This window comes from Mesoplodon bidens, assembly GCF_964165515.1.
Source record: "Mesoplodon bidens genome assembly, chromosome: 17".
Lineage (NCBI taxonomy): Eukaryota > Metazoa > Chordata > Mammalia > Artiodactyla > Ziphiidae > Mesoplodon > Mesoplodon bidens.
The window spans coordinates 21,081,600-21,101,939 of NC_138174.1; positions in this window are offsets into that span (position 1 = coordinate 21,081,600).

Sequence of the window (20,340 nt, forward strand, 5' to 3'; positions counted from 1 at the left end):
GGAACACAAGGGTGTGTGTGTGGTGTGTGTGCATGCGTGCATGTGTGGTGTACTGGGGTGAGCAGCCACTCTTTGTGATTTGGCCTTAAGATGCTCCTTCACAAGATGAAAAATTAAACTTTTATTCCTAGGCTAACGTGTCTGCTTGAGCTCACACACCTGAACTCCTCTCGTCTCACAGCACATTTTATTTTATTACATAGAGACCTTCATATGTGGTCTAGCTTTCCTTTTGGCCTTGGCTGCCAGGCATCGCACAGCTAAATGCTATGCTCAGTTGCACTAACTGGCTTTGGCACACATTTTCCGCCTCCACTGTCTTACCCGTCCCACCACTGCCCCCCACCCCGTGCCCGAGGAGGAACTGGCCTGTGGACTTCTGACCGAGCTGAAAATGATGTCGAGTGACAGCAGACAGATCAGAGGAGGGAGAGCAGACACCGTCAGGAGGTGGGGGACAAAGTTATGCCTTAGTTCTTATACCCTTTCTTGGGTATAACTTTTACAACAAGCTACCCTATAGCTTGTTTCGTGAAAATACAAATAAAAGAAAAAGAACTAAATTATCTTTAAACGACTTGGCATTATGGAGCAAAGTCTTTGCGATATGCCTGTGATGACATCCTTCTGGAGAAAGGCTGATCTCGGGCGGCGGGGGGCGGAGGGGTGCATTTTAGCGAGGCGATTAGCGCACACATCAGAATCCATAAAACCTCGCCACCATAACCTGCTCCACGTGAACAGCAAGTCATTCCTGCCTCCTTTGATGAAGTTTGCCACCTATAAAATGATGACAATGCTTGCTCCTGCCGTTATACTCATGTTATGAGGATCAATGCCGCAGCGTCCAGTAAGTGCTTTGAGCTCCTCGGGGGACAGGGCTCTATAACTATAATTACCATTATTGACAGCGGCAAGGAACTGCTTAGGCTTTTCAATGAACAGTCAAGACTCGGGCTCCTGCCCGGCCTTTGACTGGAGCTGCAGCTAGGCTCATGAGTTTGTCTTCTGCGAGGGGGCACAGATACCACTAGCTCCAATAACCCAGACAAAAAAGAGTTCTCAAGACGCAGAAAGATTCCAAGAAGGCTGAAAACAACACATTATCATCACTGCCATTAAAAGGAGGCTTGAGGGACTTCCTTGGTGGTCCAGGGGTTAAGACTCTGTGCTTCCACTGCAGGGGGCACAGGTTCAATCCCTGGTTGGGGAACTAAGATCCCACATGCCACCAAAACAAACAAACAACAAAAAAAGGAGGCCTGGGCTTCCCTGGTGGCGCAGTGGTTGAGAGTCCGCCTGCCGATGCAGGGGACACGGGTTCGTGCCCCAGTCCGGGAGGATCCCACATGCTGCGGAGCGGCTGGGCCCGTGAGCCATGGCCGCTGAGCCTGCGCGTCCGGAGCCTGTGCTCCGCAACGGGAGAGGCCACAACAGTGAGAGGTACGCGTACCGCAAAAAAAAAAAAAAAAAAAAAAGGAGGCCTGAAACACCCAACAGCACAGCAGGGTAAACAGGTATACGGTGAGGAGAGCTAGTAACAAGTGACACGGGTCCCAGAGGCATTCACAGTTTATCCACACAAAGATCATCCTTTTCCTACCTAGGAAATGCTTTTATAGGATCCCATTCTTTATGTTGGAAAAATATATATATGATGTCCACATCCATCAAGCTATCATGGCTTTTCATGACCCTTTTTAAATTTTATTTATTTATTTATTTTTGGCTGTGTTGGGTCTTTGTTTCTGTGCGAGGGCTTTCTCCAGTCGTGGCAAGCGGGGGCCACTCCTCATCGCGGTGCGCAGGACTCCCACCATCGCGGCCCCTCCCGTTGCGGAGCACAGGCTCCGGACGCGCAGGCTCAGCAGCCATGGCTCACGGGCCCAGCCGCTCCGTGGCATGTGGGATCTTCCCAGACCAGGGCTCGAACCCGTGTCCCCTGCATTAGCAGGCAGACTCTCAACCACTGCGCCACCAGGGAAGCCCCATGACCCTTTTAAGACTACACCTCTAGAGGCCTGCATTATCTATCTCAAGGAGACGCCGGGCTCCAGCCCATACCTTTGTCACCTGCCTCTGACGGTGACTGCTCCTTGCTCTTCTCTGATCTGTCCGCTGTCACTCGACATCATGTTCAGCTCGGTTACAATTCCACAGGCAAATTCCTCCTTGGGTCAGCTCTGATTCCTCCTCTGATCTGAAACATTGCCCTTTCTGGCCAGTGGCATTTTAAGACTGTATTTCTAAAAGATACCTTCTGATTTCTTCTCAAGGCCCTCTCTTTTGAATATTGTCTTTGAAGTCTTTTCTGACCCTAAAGAATGCCAGGACAAATCCTAAAATCAGACATTATTTAAACTGACTCTAAAAAAATACATTTGCCTCCTATTTTAAAAGTCCGGGTACAACTCATGTGGTAATGTTGGTGCAGTAGCAATGGCTAAACGGAAACTTCAGGAACTAAATGAGATGGGATGGTGTCTGAGTCAGGAGACTGAAAAGCCAAAGCAAAGAGAATAATTAAAGAAAGATATATACTACGGATGTAGTTCCAAGATTCTTTTTGGGTGCAAAAGAAATATATACTGTACTTCTCACTCTGCTTTCAGTGTAGCATCAATGAATGCCAAGAAAGGAACACAATTTCAGAATATCTGAAATTCAACTGCAAACTTGCATTAACACTTAGCAAAAAGGAGGGGAACATAAAGTGACAAATTTACTTGGAGTCTTGCAGACTCTTCTCTGGCCAAATTGCTGGTTCGAGACAGCTCATCATCTCTGTAAGAACAGGAACTGCAGACTTGTCACTTTCCCCGCTCTGTGCTAATACAAGCTAACTGATTATGTGTCTGCCCTCCCCAATCAGCAGCGCGGGTCCCATTCTCTGCAGTTCGAGCCGAAGAAGAGCCCTCTCAGGGGACTAATGAACAACTGTCACCAGCACTCTGTGAATGGATGATGGTTGAATAAGCGTTACGGACCAGTGGCACCTTCGAGTGGGAAGCACAGTCTCACTAACCAAGAGAACCGGCTCAGGGATCGGAGGTCCCCAAACACAGCATTCGGGTAACAACACACTGCTGTTAGTTCCGTCTGTCCCCTGGCCTGTCCTCGGGGGCTGCCACCCCGTTGGCCCACGTGATCAGGCTCATTACAATTCAATCACTTAAACCAGGAGCACACCTCTGGTGAAGATTCTATGCTCCCGGTTACTTGGAGAAAAAACTCAGACCACTGGTCGTGAACTCTGGGGGTAGGAGTTGCCCCTGATCTGACTGTCAATGTCCAGAAGGAGCTCAATAAATGCTTGATGAGAATCAATGAACATATGAAGTGGCTTATTAAATACTTAGATTGTGATGTGCCTGGAATACTCTATTTCGTACTAAGATTTAATTGAATCGTCACATAATCCTATGAGCATGTCACTGTCCTCATTTTAATGGATGAAGGAAGAGAAACAGAGTAAGTGACTTGCCCAGGGTCATGCAGCCAGTAAGAGTCCGGCTCTGGACCCCATGCTCTTAACTTCTACACTTCGCTTCTCCTGCGTGAGAATAGAGGACTCCCCACCCGGCACTCACTCCCTGAAGCCAGCGATACAGGGCAGAAAGCTACACAGAGGCTCTTTCTACAGGAGACAAATGCAGTAGGGAACTTTATAGGCTCATTATAAAACCTCCTTTCAGGGCTTCCCTGGTGGCGCAGTGGTTGAGAGTCCGCCTGCCGATGCAGGAGACACGGGTTCGAGCCCTGGTCCGGGAAGATCCCACATGCTGTGGAGCAACTCAGCACGTGCACCACAATTACTGAGCCTGCTCTCTAGAACCCGCAAGTCACAACTACTGAGCCCGTGTGCCACAACTACTGAAGCCCACATGCCTAGAGCCCATGTTCTGCAACAAGAAAAGCCACTGCAGTGAGAAGCCTGCGCACCACAAAGAAGAGTAGTCCCTGCTCGCCGCAACCAGAGAAAAGCCTGTGTGCAGCAATGAAGACCCAACATAGCCAAAAATAAAACAAATAAATTTATTTAAATAAAACACTGGGCTTCCCTGGTGGCGCAGTGGTTGAGAGTCCGCCTGCCAATGCAGGGGACACGGGTTCGTGCCCCGGTCCGGGAAGATCCCACATGCCGTGGAGCAGCTAGGCCTGTGAGCCATGGCCGCTGAGCCTGTGCGTCCAGAGCCTGTGCTCCCCAAGGGGAGAGGCCACAGCAGTGCGAGGCCCACGTACTGAAAAAATAAAAATAAATAAAATAAAAAATAAAAAAACACTAAAACAAAGCACTAATAATATATAAATCTCAAAGAGATTACTCTTGCCATGTCCATGTCCTTTAAAGGTGGGTGGGTTTGATAGGTCTAACTCACTCAGTGTATTTTATTCCCAATTCTTGCTTTTGGTTCACAGAGGGCAGAAGAGGGAGGTTGGTGCCCTCCCTCCTACCTCCTACCACTGTGGCTGCCAGGCTGGCATCTGCAAAACTAGAGCCTTCGTTGCACCTCTACAGCCTGGAGCCTGGGGACATATGTCCCCACTGTTCCTTCTTCAAAATTCATTGTTACATCAGCATGATGACGTTATTAACTGATGAAATTATTTTCGCCTACAGACAAACTAAAAACTAAGCCAAAGTTTCACTTAAGTAGTTATCAATAAGTCTACATGCTGATTTGAATGATATAACAGATATCAAACCTCTTTGGAAAAGCTAAAACACTGTGCTTAAGTATAAGCTATGCCTGTATGTGTTATGAGATTATATATATATATATGTATGCCTGTATATAATATATATTTAGATGAAGCACTATTAGAGTTGGTCAAACTTAACTCCTCCCCCCAAAAACCCCTCCACCCATTTGATGGGTCATGATTTCCATATATATTCAAATTCTCAGCCGTCTGGGGCTGAGAGCAATTTCTTTCCAATTGGCTCCCTTGGCTTTTGTGTGAGGGGATGGCTGAGTGTTCAAGGGCCAGAGGATTCACCAGAACATTCCACCTGGGCTCATCTCACATTCCCCACCCACACTCACTGACCAGGCAGGGAATTGCTGGTGGAGGCTATTAAACACTTTTTTTTTTAATTGCTACGCTCTTCAGCGATCCTTCTTTTAAATGATTTCCTTCTCACAACAGCTGGAATGATCGATCAAGAGACGTTTTCAGCAGAGAAAGGAAGAAATTTCACATTGCAATGAGGACCAGTTCTCACAAATTGTAGCAGAGGCTCCCACAGCTCATGGACAGAGGTTGCAAGAGCTCATCAGAAGGCCCGGCTGTTCTGGGGTATCCTGTGGCAATGCCCTAAACACCGCAGTTGGCCAAGAGCAGAGGCTCGACACAAAGTGATTTAGTCAGAAGAATCCAGGTTGATGGCCCCAATCCATTTTTAGGTGTCCAGGCCACTAGGCAAGGACCATGACTTTTTTTTTTTTTTTTTTTTTTGCGGTACGCGGGCCTCTCACTGTTGCGGCCTCTCCCGTAGCGGAGCACAGGCTCCGGACGCGCAGGCTCAGCGGCCGTGGCTCACAGGCCCAGCTGCTCCGCGGCATGTGGGATCTTCCCAGACCGGGGCACGACCCCGTGTCCCCTGCATCGGCAGGCAGACTCTCAACCACTGTGCCACCAGGGAAGCCCAAGGACCATGACTTTTAGGCCTCTGTTCTGCCTTCAGAAAATCCAAGCCTAGAAAAGTGATTCAGACAGAAAACTCACCCGCCTTCCTCAGCATGCACATGCTTCCAACCACCACTCACCACCTCACTCACTCCTGCCATGGGGCAAATGCCCAGCACCCTCTAGCGATGATTGTGGACAGAGCTGGAGGTGCCTTTGGACAGGATCTTCAGCTCTGTGTGGTCCTCAATCATACTGAACAGAAATTTCTAGGCCTTTAATTATTTTTCATTTTTCCTTAATTTTTTTCTAAGTTCACAAGTCATATGTTCATTGTAATACATGAAACAAAACTGTATGAAAAAGAAGTTATTGGGCTTCCCTGGTGGTGCAGTGGTTGAGAGTCTGCCTGCCGATGTGGGGGACACGGGTTCGTACCCCAGTCTGGGAAGATCCCACATGCCGCGGAGCGGCTGGGCCCGTGAGCCATGGCCACTGAGCCTGCGCGTCCGGAGCCTGTGCTCCGCAATGGGAGAGGCCACAGCAGTGAGAGGCCCAGGTACCAAAAAAAAAAAAAAAAGAAGTTATTCATCTCAGCATACCCCTTCTCGTCTTCCACGCCTCCACCCGACAATCCCTGCTCTGAGGAATTCAGAGTCCAGAAGCTGGTGTGTATTCTTCCAGACCATTCTCCTCACTCATGCACAGGTATTCATGCAGACATGCACATATACAGCAGGTTTCTGGGTTTTGTTTGGAGTTTTTTTGCCCAAATAAACAGAATCACACTCTATACGTTATTCTGTAGTTTGACTTCTTCACTTGACAGTACCATGCGCATCCTTCTGTGTCAGTTAGCAATTGCAGCACAGCTGACTAATTTAGTGTGGTGTTGCCGAACTACAGCTCTGAGCCAGCCACCTTCCTTTGTAAATAAACATTTTATTGGAGCGCAGCTACACCCATTCATTTCTGTATTGTCTACAGTTGCTCATGCCCTACAACATGAGGGGTGATTAGTAGTTGTGACAGATCGTATGGCTCACAAACTGGAACTATTTATGTACCATCTGGCCCTTTAAGAAAAAGTTTGCTCACCCCTACCCTCAAAATATCAACCATTTATTTCTGCAGGTTAGCCATATGGGAAGGGCTCAGCTGGACAGGTCTTCTGCTGGTCTCACCTACAGTCCCTCATGGGGATACAGTCATTAGGCAGCTGAAAAGTCCAAATGGCTTCACTCACATGTTGGCAGTTGATGCTGGCTATCAGCTCAGCAAAGGTGTCCAGCAGATTTCTTCACATGATGGCAACATTCCAAGAGGGCAAGCCCAATGCACAAATGCAAGCGTCTGCTTGCATTATATTTGTCCCATTGGCCAAAGTGAGTCACATGACCAGGCCCAGGGTCAAAATGAGAGAGTCCACACTTGGGTGGAGATACAGGAGGGTTGATTCACTGGGGACCATTCCTATGGCAATTTATCCATCCTCCAAGTCAGTAGATGTAGACATAATAATGACATATAGAGGTAGACAATGATGGGTGTTTACTTAGCAGCTCAGCAAACTTGGGAATGGAGTATTTGTGGCTCGTTTGGCCTACCCCTCATGCTTGTTGCCTCATGGTTGCAGAATGGCTGTCCTAGCTGCAGGCTATCACGGCCATGTTCAAGGCTGAAAGAATAGGGAAAGGGACAGCACCAACTGTACGAATCCCTTTTTATCAGATTAGCAAGAGCTTCATCAGAAAACTTTTATCGGACTTCAGATAACATGAAGTCACACGGCAACTTCTAACTTCAAGAAAACAGTTATTTAACTCATCCAGCCTCAATAATGGAACCAGTCCCAACAAAGGAGACTAGGAATGGGTCAGGATTAGCCTACCTCAGAATTTGCCAGATATTCTAAACCAATTATACGTCATTTTTTTTTGAAGATGTTGGGGGTAGCAGTGTATTAATTAATTAATTTATTTTTGCTGTGTTGCGTCTTCGTTTCTGTGCGAGGGCTTTCTCTAGTTGTGGCAAGCGGAGGCCACTCTTCATCATGGTGCGCGGGCCTCTCACTATCGCGGCCTCTCGTTGCGGAGCACAGGCTCCAGACGCGCAGGCTCAGTAGTTGTGGCTCACGGGCCTAGTTGCTCCGTGGCATATGGGATCCTCCCAGACCAGGGCTCGAACCCGTGTCCCCTGCATTAGCAGGCAGGTTCTCAACCACTGAGCCACCAGGGAGGCCCTATACGTCATTTTTGTCTAGAATGGGTGCTGAATTCCATCTAAAGACTTTTCAACATTAATTAATATGACCATTTCTCCCTTCATTGATGTAATGAATTATGCTGATAGATTTCCTTTGTATCTCATTATCCTTGTTCTCTTTGGCTAAACCCTACTTGATCATAATTATTGTTTTTTCATTGCTGGATTCCATTTGCTAATACTTTTATTCAGAATCTTTGCATACATATTAATAAATAAAATTAGTCTATAGTTTTCTCTATACTATCATTATCAGTTTTTGATATTAAAATTATGCTGGGTTCACAAAATGGAGAAGTTTTCCCTCTTTTTCCTTGATGTGGAATTGCTAATATAATATTAAGTTTTCTGGTCTTTAAGGATTAGATAGAATTCAAGAAACTGTTGAATTCATCTGGTCCTGGTGCTATTTCCATTCTCTTAATGGTAACTCTTCAATTTCAATTTCCATCTTCTTTGGTGAATTTGGGTTAAATTGTGATTTCTTCTGGGTCAGTAGCTGTGCTTCCACAATCCTATCTAGGATTCATTCTCTTCTAAGTATCATAGAATTGAGCAGTCCATGCTGAGGTATTCCTTCTCCCCATCCCAATTTCTAGGTGTCTCAAGGATAATTTACTACTTTATTTTCCAGAATATTACTAGAATTTTCTTTGCAGTAGGTCTCTTCTATTTCAAGAGTAGTTATTCATCATTCATAGTACACACTCCCAATCTAGCATCCTTCAGTAATTTGTATTAGCTAAGGTAATGCCAACTGCTGTAACAGATAAACCTTGTGATCTCAGAGGTTTAAAACAATGTCAATTTATTTTGCACTTAGGTAAAGTCAAACTGGAGGCAGGAGGCTCTGCTCTGTGCAGTCGCTCTCAAACCTAGACTGACAGAAGCCTCTCCATTTTCAACTCTTATTTCCATGGTCTCCATAAGTATCAGCATCTGACTGGCAGGTAGAGGAGACACAGCATGGACCAGGCCTCAGAGTGGCTTACATCCCTTCCACCACATTCCATTGGCCAGAACTCAGCACATGGCTACCCCAAACTACAAAAAAGATGGAGAAATGTACCTATGCTGTGTCTCCTGGAAGAAATGGAAATAGATTTCAGTGAACAACTTCTGGTCATTAAATATCCATTTCATCCAGAGACCCTCAGCATCTCTTTAAGAAACACAGCCCAAAGTCATCTAATTACTGAATCCAGCTCAAAACCCAGAAGCTCCCCAGTGATGTGAAATTCTCTCCATCAGGTGCATCTGGGGCTCAGAGTGGGCAGTGAGCTAAGAAATAAAAAGACAAGTTAACCTCCACACCACACAGATCCAATCTGGAATGGAAGAGCAGGGATAGAATAACCCCAATAAAAATTCCTCTTTAGGACAAAGTAATACTTGAGAGCTGCTCAGTGGTCACTGGTCCACAGAGGTTGTGAAGGCCTGCTTGTCAGGAATGGTGAGGGCCCTGCCCTGGGGTTGGAGGAGCTCCTTTCTGAGATCGTGATCCTGCTTCCAGGATAAACTCCCTGCTCTTATTCTCCACAGCCCTTGGCCTCCAGCCTCTCTCTCAACTTCTCTGAAATAGGAGGCGGAAAAGCTACCCCCATAATCTGATGTTTTCCAAAGGTCTGAATTTTAATGGAAATTAGTTGTTCAAATATTTCTTAGATTTATCTAAGTCGAGAAGCAGATGACTTTTCCAAACTTGCAAAGTCTCCAACTTCTGGATTCTCCCTCTTCCCCCATCTGCTGTCTGGACACCCCGGGCAATCTCGGGAGGGACAAATTGAAGCCAGCAAAGTCCCCACAGCCCAGGCCAGGACACTGAGTGGAGCAGGGCACCCACCCTGCCCCTGCTCCCCACCACGATGACGGGGCCTTATGAGAGCACGATATGAGCCTCCAGTATAAGCCGCTGAGGGTTTAACTGTTACAACAGGTAGCATTTCCTTGACTATATGATGAAGGTTTCACTGCTATTTTTTTCTCTCCTCATTACCTTCTAACTTGCTATTCTGATTTTTCACTTGTTCTGTTTGTTGTTTTTTATTCAAATCTGCTCTTTAGATGCAGGTTATATAGTCCCTGAGTGACCACGTACTCGCACACTTGCAAATATCTTCCCTTCCACGTGGCGGTGTAGGGACCATATTTCCCTGGATCCACGATTCCATCTATGTAAGATGCACCATTATTTCATGTACCACTTAGAAAGAAAAAAACACTTCCAATTAAACTATAACGTAATGCTTTTTTATAACTTAGAATGATGTTATTTTATACTTATTGAAAGGGCTTTTTCAGGCTTACAGTTTTTTTTTTTTTTTTTTTTTTTTTTTTTTTTTTTTTTTTTTTGCTGTACGTGGGCCTCTCACTGTTGTGGCCTCTCCCGCTGCAGAGCACAGGCTCCAGACGCGCAGGCTCAGCGACCATGGTTCACGGGCCCAGCAGCTCCGCAGCATGTGGGATCTTCCCGGACCGGGGAACGAACCCATGTCCCCTAGCATCAGCAGGCGGACTCTCAACCACTGCGCCACCAGGGCAGCCCGATTTTTTTTATCAATTTTTACTCTTGTGCGTTAATAAAAAGGAATATATAAGCACATTAAATTGGGTAGAAACTTCTAAAGCCTCTTCTCATACAGAGTTTATAGATCTTAAACTACGTGTCAACTCAGAATTGTCAACATCCACGTTTTTCCACATGTTATTTTCTCTACCATCAAGAAAGTTCTTGAAAGAGCACTCCATTGTTATCCCCAAGATTTTCATCCAAGCTACTAACTCCCATTCTGCAAACTTTCATGCAGCATTTTCTTGATCTTTTCAGAAGGTGTCAACACATCTTTACACAACGGTCCCAGTACTCGTGTTCCTTCCTGGTCATTAATGATTCGTTCTGAGACGCTCCCCCAGTCATAAATGGGCTGTGAAGACCCTGCAGGCCCCCAATTGAGGCCTCACTCACACGGAGCTGCAGACCTGCCCCCATCAAAAAGGGAAAAAGAGCTCGAGCTAGAGACAGAAGGCAGGTGGGACACAATCCAGGCACCACCTTCCCGGAAAGTCCCCAGCTCTTTACTTTTATAAAAGATGGCGAATATCTGAGTGGAATATAAAAAAGGGCTCAGGCCACACATACTGTTCCATCCATTCCTACCATTGGAACGCCTCCATTGGGACTGTTATCCCAAACCACAAGAAAGAGTTGTGCATATTAACAATTTTCTGCCTATGAGGTGGGGTAGGAACAGATGGTACGAAAAAAGAGGATTAGGAGCTAAAACCTAGGAATGGTTTTGGTACAAACATGCTCCACCTCCCCAAGGTAGAAATTCACATAAAACCAGCAAAAAGGTAATCCCAACTTCTCAGAGAATTCATTCACCCAGAATGAGGACCAGCCAGCATGGTTTAGAGGCATCAGTGTCCTCCATTCAAATGTGGTCACAGCTTAGCCACTGGCAACTTACTTTACCTTAGTATCAGATTTCTTATTAGTCAAACGGAAGAGATATTACCCACTTTGAATGGGCTGTGAAGATTGAGATCACATAAGAGAAAACATCTCACCCAGGGACAGGCACAGCAGTGATTCTCAGTGAACGTGCATTCCTTTCCTACTGCTCAAGATAGTTTCAAGTCAGCTAGCAGGCGCTGTGGCGCAATCTGGCTGGACACCCAGCCTGACCCAAGGTCATTCTTGGCCAAGGTTGAACCAATTCACTGTGCACTGCGTTACCCTCAAAGGATTCCAGGTTCCCTGTTGAATGTGAGGATGGCGGTCACTTCTCATCAAATTTTAGTGACAAAATATCTAAAGTGCTTAGCACAGTGTCTCTCACCTAAAAGTACCCAGTAGATAGGAGCTGTTATTCTCTGTCCATTCCTCCTCCAGCTCTCCCCAACCTTGCCCATTTCTACTGTATAGAGCAGGGAGGATAAAGTGCTCAGAAGAGTCACGAAGCCAGTGAAGGGGAGCAAGTGCACAAGAAGAGGGAGAGGCAGAGGTGAGGGTGGGTTATAAAGAAGAGATAGAGAAATTCCTCTGATGCAGAGGAGAAAAGTTGTGCAGCATTTCCTGGAAGACAACCACATGAAGATAAGATTTTGATTTAAAAGCTTTAGATCACTCTGAACCTGAAAACCTTATTTATTTATTTATTTATTTATTTATTTTTGCGGTACGCGGGCCTCTCACTGCTGTGGCCTCTCCCGTTGCGGAGCACAGGCTCCGGACGCACAGGCTCAGCGGCCATGGCTCACGGGCCCAGCCGCTCCGCGGCATGTGGGATCTTCCCGGACCGGGGCACGAACCCGTGTCCCCTGCATCGGCAGGCGGACTCTCAACCACTGCGCCACCAGGGAAGCCCGAACCTGCAAACCTTAATGGCAGACTCTGAACATCACAAGGGGTCCACCGTGTTACTAGATGACTGTGCCCTGGTGTACGCCGGTCCACTCTGGGACACTTAAGTATGAAATCTCACATTTAAGGAACAAATGAACAGAACCGGTGGGCACTGCCACTGCGAGACCCAGAAATAAAGGTCCTCTACGACGTGACAGTGTCGGATCCTACAGGCCTGCAGCAGGAGACACAAGTGCCGATAGAGCCTCTGCGGTGGCTCCTCTCTAACGGGGTGTGGAAGCCAGCCAGCCTCTGGGGCTTCAAAATAAAACCTCTGCGTTCCCAGGAGCCCAACGCTCCAAGTATTTATGTTTACCGTCAAATACCTCAGGCAAAAATAACAACCCTGGCTCCGGAAACGACTCAAGCTACAGCTCCGGGGCATCCAGGCTATCATCAGAAAGGGGCGCAGATCAGCAACCAGGAGGTGAACTATTTCTGGCTGCTACACAGCTTTGAGTCAAATGAATCAAAGTTTTCTTTCATGTGATTAGCTCGACTGGGTAAAGGCTGAGTTGCTTAGAATTCTTTCCTACCCCCTAATGGAAAAGTAAACCAATTCTATCCAAAATATTTGGAAAACAAAAGCCTCACCCAGGAGTCTCAAAGTTAAATCTTGGATTGAAATAAAATATATTATATGATTTGTCTTAGAAAAATCAGCTTCTCGGCTGCAACTTGAACAAGCTCCAATTTTAACGGTGCCATAAAAGTGTTTTCGCACTGGACTCAGAGACGAGAACTCATAATTCCTTTGTGAACTATGAATGAAATCTATCACTGAGGCCCTGTGGGCAGGAACACAGATTTAGGGGGTCAAAACACCAAGCCTTCCCATTCATGACCTTACCACATGAACCCCTAATTAATTACGGGTGTCCTAATGTGAAAAATACTTTCATAACTGGAAGGTGACCTATCCCCATTCATAAGCAGACCACAAATCAGTCATAACTCCCCAAACACCATGAAAGAGCTGCTCAATTGGTATCTGTGTTGAACTTCAAGTGTTGCATAATTTATATCTAAAATCCACTCTCATACATCTACTGAAGACCCACTCTGACCTTCACTCCCAATCCCAACTGCATTAAAAGGGACTATAAATCACTGGAACACGGGCACCCAATTGCAGCCCAGCTCTCTCAAAGCCAGGCAACTTTCTTCCCTTGATGAGTTCATCAACCCTTCCCTTGATGAGTTCATCAACCCATCAACCCAACCCAATTGGTTATAAAACCTGTTCATATTTTGAGATAATAATGCAAAGGCTCTTTTACACCATGGTTCACTATTCACCCAGGTGGTCCAACTGAGCAAGTAGACAGAAGGAACCACCATCAGATCCACACTCAGCCCTGCAATGGACTGTCCTCAGTTTAGGAGAGCTCTAACAGACTTTATACCCAATGGTGGTGCAAGATATAAAGCTCTGATCCTTATAGCTAAGAATCCTGTTGACTGTGGATCAAAAGTAAGAATTTTTACAGGAAGCCCACATCGTCCCTTCATTACAGCAAAGCTTTGCTTTGAAATACAAACATTTCTTGATTCCTAAGAGATAAGATTTTCTTTTCTCAGTTTTTCCAGGGAAGGAAATCTTTGTAAATTTCTCTCAATTCCTGGATACAGTTAAATCAATTGTGCTGATAAAGCAGATGCTGTGACGTCCACCCTGACCCCAAATCACTACAGAGAACCAGGAGCCCTGCAGCAAACAGGTGCAGCCAAAAGCAGCTTCTTCTAGCAGTTTCCAGGGAGATTTTCCAAAAAGACTGAGGAAGAAGTGTAAGGAAGGCTTGCTGGCACCTGCCACCCAGCAGTGTGGCAGCTTGGGATATTCCTTAGCCACCTTGGTGTCATCTGTGTCTTCAAAGGGGCTTGGTCCATCCAGACTGGCAGCAGAGGGCTGGGAGGCTGGGACAGTGGCCAAGCCTGCTTCAGACCAGGCATCCATCGAGTCTGTCTACAGAGAAGCAGTGTTCTTGGAGTTGACATTTGTCTGTCCTGTTCAAGGGACCCTGGTGTGGTGGTTCACTAAGGCCCTATCCCCACAGTCCACAAGAAACACATGCTTGTTGGCTCCTTGCAAAGACACACACAGTTTGCAAGTGTCCTGAATGCAAGGTGGCCACCCTGTGAAAAGAAGATGAGGGGGCTTGGATCATTCCTCGTTACCCCTCAGTTTATTAAGAGGTTTGAAGTTTCCCAGGTGGGATCTAACACAAGAAGAAAAATCTTCCAGGTGGGCCACCATATACAGCAGAATTAGACCTGTCATAGTGAGAGGCTCTTACATGGTCTTGATTTCTTTTCTTTTCCCTTTTTTTTTTTTCCTTTTTAAGCTATTCTTCAGTGATTACTTCTTTCTTGTGACACCCTCAACTGTGGTTAAGGGCTCTGTACAGTAGAACCAAATTAGCAATGTGCCGATTTGTCTGTTCTTCCTGTGCTTCTAAGCCTGGAGCTCTCTCCCTGACCTCTGCTCCCCTGGGGTACAATTCCCTACAGCAGGAATACATAAGAAGGCGCATGAGAGAGCTGTTTGACTTGGAGGATGCTCTCCCATTCTACAGTTAAAGAAGGAACAAGGGAAACAGTGCCCTGGGAGAGGAAAAGTTGATTGTCCGTATATAGAAAGGCAGGATTTTCAAAACATTTTGTTTTACCCCTGTTGTCTTTCAGAAAAAAAAAAAAAAAGAGTTACCATTGTTGAAGCCAGCTACCCTTGGAATGAGAAGGTAGAAATCCAAATGAGCATAAAAATTAAGAACGTGTAATAACCTATAATGGAAAATAATCTGAAAAGGAATGTGTGTGTGTGTGGGGGGGGTATATATATATATATATATATATATATATAATACATATACACATATGTATACAACTGAATCATTTTGCTGTACACTTAAAATTAACACAACATTGTAAACCAACTATACTTCAATTTTAAAAATTAAAAAAGAGGGCTTCCCTGGTGGCACAGTCGTTAAGAATCCTCCTGACAATGCAGGGGACACGGGTTCGAGCCCTGGTCCAGGAAGATTCCACATACCGCGGAGCAACTAAGCCCGTGCGCCAGAACTACTGAGCCTGTGCTCTAGAGCCCGTGAGCCACAACTACTGAAGCCCACGTGCCACAACTACTGAAGCCCGCATGCCTAGAGCCCATGGTGTGCAACAAGAGAAGCCACCGCAATGAGAAGCCCGCACACCGCAACAAAGCACAGCCCCCGCTCGCCACAACTAGAGAAAGCCCACACGCAGCAACGAAGACCCAACACAGCCAAAAATAAATAAATTAAATAAATAAATTTTTTAAAAACTATTTAAAAAAAATAAAAGATTTTTAAAAAATTAGAAAAGAACTACTACCTATCACCAAACAGGGTGTGATAAACAGGACCCAGTAATGAGTAAGACTCTGGTGAGGTCTTACTCAACCAAAGCCCCCGTGCCTAGATTCTAAAAGAGGATGAAGGTGGCACCCAGCTTCACAAAGGAAAGGAGCCCTTGGCAACTGCAGAGTGTTCCCTTGAACTGTGATGTCTGGAGCATGTTAAAATGGATTCTCCATGAGTCCATCGGCAATCACCTGTCACCGGCGTGATTTTGTGGAAAGCAAATTGTTAGCCTAACTTCTCTTGGCTCTGTGGTAGATGCCAGGAAGCAATAAATGCTATCTCCAAAAACCTCACCTAGGCTCTGGGTTCTCTTATTGTCACCAGAACCTAAGGAATTGGCCTTAAGGAGTGATTCTGAGGGCTGGTGTCTGGAGAGGGCAGAAAGCCGGGTTTGGGGATTGAAGGGAGACAGAAGGCAGGGGTCTCCCCATCAGGCAGAAGAGAGGTCAGTTCACCTCCATCCTGCTTCAGGGATGTACAAAACACAGACCCAGGTCTGAGAGGAATTCAGGGGGCTGCCTGCCAAAGCAGCTGGATTTCTCCGGGGTCCAGGGTTTCTCTCTATTTGGTACCCTCTGCTTCATCCCTCTGTATCCTGCTGTATTTGCTGTTTCCCCTTTTCCAGGTTTTAAAACTGCTCTACCAGGGCTTCCCTGGTGGCGCAGTGGTTGAGAGTCTGCCTGCCGATGCAGGGGACACGGGTTCGTGCCCCGGTCTGGGAGGATCCCACATGCCGCGGAGTGGCTGGGCCCGTGAGCCATGGCCGCTGAGCCTGCGCGTCCGGAGCCTGTGCTCCGCAACAGGAGAGGCCACAATAGTGAGAGGCCCGCGTACCGCAAAAAAAAAAAAAAAAACTGCTCTGCCAAAGTTAATGTTGAGGAGAGAAGTAACAACAAAAGTCAACCTGTTAATTGAACTCTTTTCTAACACAGAGGAACGTGTCCTCACTTGGTGCTGGCGGTGGCTTTTGTTGATCCTGCGAAAGGAATCCACTTTACTTATGCTTACTTTTCTGAACTTGAGCCTATATTAAATATTTACTATTTAATAAATATTAACCATTGCTAAAGTGATCATTTGTCCTAGTTTGCCAGGGCAGTCCCAGTTTATGCCTGCTGTCCCAGGAAAATTACTCATCTCTCCTCTCTCACTGTCCCAGTCAGGATGATCAGTGCTACACTCACCCCAGCCATGGGGCACGTGCAGTGCTTCTTTCTTAACCAGTCCATCCTCTCCCAATAAGCACTTGTTTCTCTCTAGCCCATTACTTTTTAGTCATACCAGAGATCATTAATAATTTACTACTCATATCTCACTTACTTCCAAACAGGATTAAAATGGCATACAGTGCACTCACTCAACAAATATTTACTGGAAGCCGAAAAGTTCCATGAATACTCCCTGAGGATACAGATACATATAAAATTGTTCAAATAAAAGTTAAAAGTGGGGCTTCCCTGGTGGTGCAGTGGTTAAGAATCCGCCTGCCAACACAGGGGACATGGGTTCGAGCCCTGGTCCGGGAAGATCCCACATGCCACGGAACAACTAAGCCCGTGCGCCAAAACTACTGAAGCCCGCGCGCCTAGAGCCCATGCTCCGCAACAAGAGAAGCCACCACAATGAGAAGCCCGCACACCGCAACGAAGAGTAGCCCCCACTCCCGCAACTAGAGAAAGCCCACGCGCAGCAACGAAGACCCACTGCAGCCAAAAATAAATAAATTAAATAAATAAATTTGTTTAAAAAAAAAAAGTTAAAAGGGAAGGCAATGAAAAACCACACGGGGGGAAGATCACCGAGTCAGAGACCATAGATGCAACAGTCATTGTAACTCCCTCTATATTTGACTTTGAACTACCTGGTAGTAAAACCAAAAAGTAAAGTACAATGAATAACATCTATCATATTGCCTAAGGAAACACACCTTTGATGCAAAAGATGCTTTTTCTCTGACACTGATAGAAATTAATCATTCATTCAATAAATATTTACTGACTACCTCCTATGTCCCAGGCAGTGTTCCCTGGGTGGGATACAGAAGTGAACAAACAGATAAAAGTCCCTGCCCTCGGTGAGCTTACATTCCAGTAGGTTGAGACAGACAATAAATATCACATAGAGTGTGTCAGACAGTGATAAGTGCTAGGAGAAAAATGAAGCTGGAACAGAGAAGAGAGAGCTCAGACGGTGACCTGCAGTTTTAATAGGGTGGTTAGGAAACCCCTCACTGAGAAAGCGACATTTGAGGAAAGACATGAAGGGGAAGCGGGAGGGGTCACGTCACTATCTGGAGAGTATTCTTCCAGATAGAGACCCTGCGATAGGAGTACACGAGACCAGTGTGAGCCCCGTGATGTAAATCGGGACATTATGAGGACGCCAGGTCAGAGCTGGGAAGGGAGGGACAGGAAGTGGAGATCTTGGGCTTTTTTCCTTCTGATAAGACAGAAAGTCCTGGGAAGATTTTGAGCAGAGAAGTGCCATGACCTAATATTTTATTTGTTTGTTTTCTGTTTTTTTGCAGTATGTGGGCCTCTCACTGCTGTGGCCTCTCCCATTGTGGAGCACAGGCTCCGGATGCGCAGGCTCAGTGGCCATGGCTCACGGGCCCAGCCACTCCGCGGCATGTGGGATCTTCCCGGACCGGGGCATGAACCCGTGTCCCCTGCATCGGCAGGCGGACTCTCAACCACTGCGCCACCAGGGAAGCCCCATGACCTAATATTTTAAAGGATCATTCCGGATGGTATGTCGAGTGTAGATGGAAGGGAACAAAACACAGAACTAGAGAGAGCAGTTAAGAAGCTTGTGAAATTTTCCATACAACAGAAGATGGTGAGAAATGATCAGATTCTGGATGTGTGTTAAAGGTAGAGGCAGGATGTGATAACGGGTTACAAGTGAGGTGACACAGGAAGAAAGTGGCCGAGACGGTTCCGAGATGCTTGGCTGAGCAGTGGAGCTGCTGTTTGCGGAGCAGACGGACTGAGGGAGGAGCAGATCGCAGGGGAGGATGGGAGTTTGGTGTTGACCTTGTTAAATGGGATACACCTGCCGGACACCCAAGTAGAAAGGTCAAGTCAAGCAGATGAGTCTGGGGCTCTTGTGAAACCTTACTTAAAGGACATGGAGTGGTAAAGTGAACGAGGTCCATAACAGTTATTTTTACCAAAAGTACAGAAGCATTTGATTTATGACCATTTTTATATCAGTCTGCAATAAAAGTCAAGATCTTCAATCATAGCTAAGTGAAGGTATTTCCAGAAGAAGCCAAGTTAGTGGAGTAAATGCCCTCAAAGATGTTGCCTTTGGGAATCTAACTTAGAGCAAAGGTAGAGCTTACGAAGCTGAAGGAATGGGCAGCTCCCATGGACCTCAGCCAGCCTCTCTCAACTCTGATTTCAGATTTGCCTTTAGCAAGAGCGAGCTCTCTGACTGTACTTATTCTCTGGGGTAGATGGTCAAGAAGCAGAGTTGACGTTTCACTATGAAAAGCAGAAGTGTCTGATAAATTCTACCCAGATCAAGGCCCACCTCACTTTATTTGGAGGCAGGTCACCAGGATCTCTGAAAGACCTGCCAGAATTTTTCTTTAAAAAGGAGCTGTGGGGCTTCCCTGGTGGCGCAGTGGTTGAGAGTCCGCCTGCCGATGCAGGGGATGCGGGTTCGTGCCCTGGTCCGGGAAGATCCCACGTGCCGTGGAGCGGCTGGGCCCGTAAGCCATGGCCGCTGAGCCTGCGCGTCCGGAGCCTGTGCTCCGCAACGGGAGAGGCCACAGCAGTGAGAGGCCCACGTAACGCAAAAAAAAAAAAAAAAAAAAAAGGAGCTGTGAATTTACTCAGATGGGCAGATGAATCACAAGTTGAGGCCTCGGAATGATAAGCTGGTGTTTGGCAACAAGTTGGAATCATCCAAGTTAAAACGTAGTGTTTTCCTGGCAAAAAGGACACACAGATAGATACACAAAGTTAATACACAGACAGATAAAAGTTAATCCTGTCCCCAGCCAAATAAAAAAAGTGTCTATAGTTCCTCCAGGCCACACCCAGCCTGGAGGGGGAAAAAAAGTGTGCAACTGTAAGAAATGGAGCAGAACTATCAAGAGTATTGGGCTTCACTGGTGGCGCAGTGGTTGAGAGTCCGCCTGCCGATGCAGGGGACGTGGGTTTGTGCCCAGGTCTGGGAAGATCCCACGTGCTGCAGAGCGGCTGGGCCCGTGAGCCATGGCCGCTGAGCCTGCGCATCCGGAGCCTGTGCTCCACAACAGTGAGAAGCCCGCGTACCGCAAAAAAAAAAAAAAAAAAAAAAAGAGTATATACCAGCAACATAAATGGGGAAACTTACATCACAGTTGCGTTTTGCCTCTGAAAGTGTAATAAGAATCATAACCTTTTAAAATTCCTTGAAACCTGGGACTTCGCCTGTTTTGTTCAGTCTGTATCCCCAGCACGTCCTAGAACAATACTAGCACATAGTAGGCATTCAATAAAACACTGACAAAGGAATGAATCAACATTAAAAAATAAAGTGAAAACAAAACCCATCAGTGCCATCTTGTGGAAGGCCTTACCATGATGCATCCAAGGTTCCAGTCACCAGGCTGGGGAACAGACGCTGAAATTTCTGTAT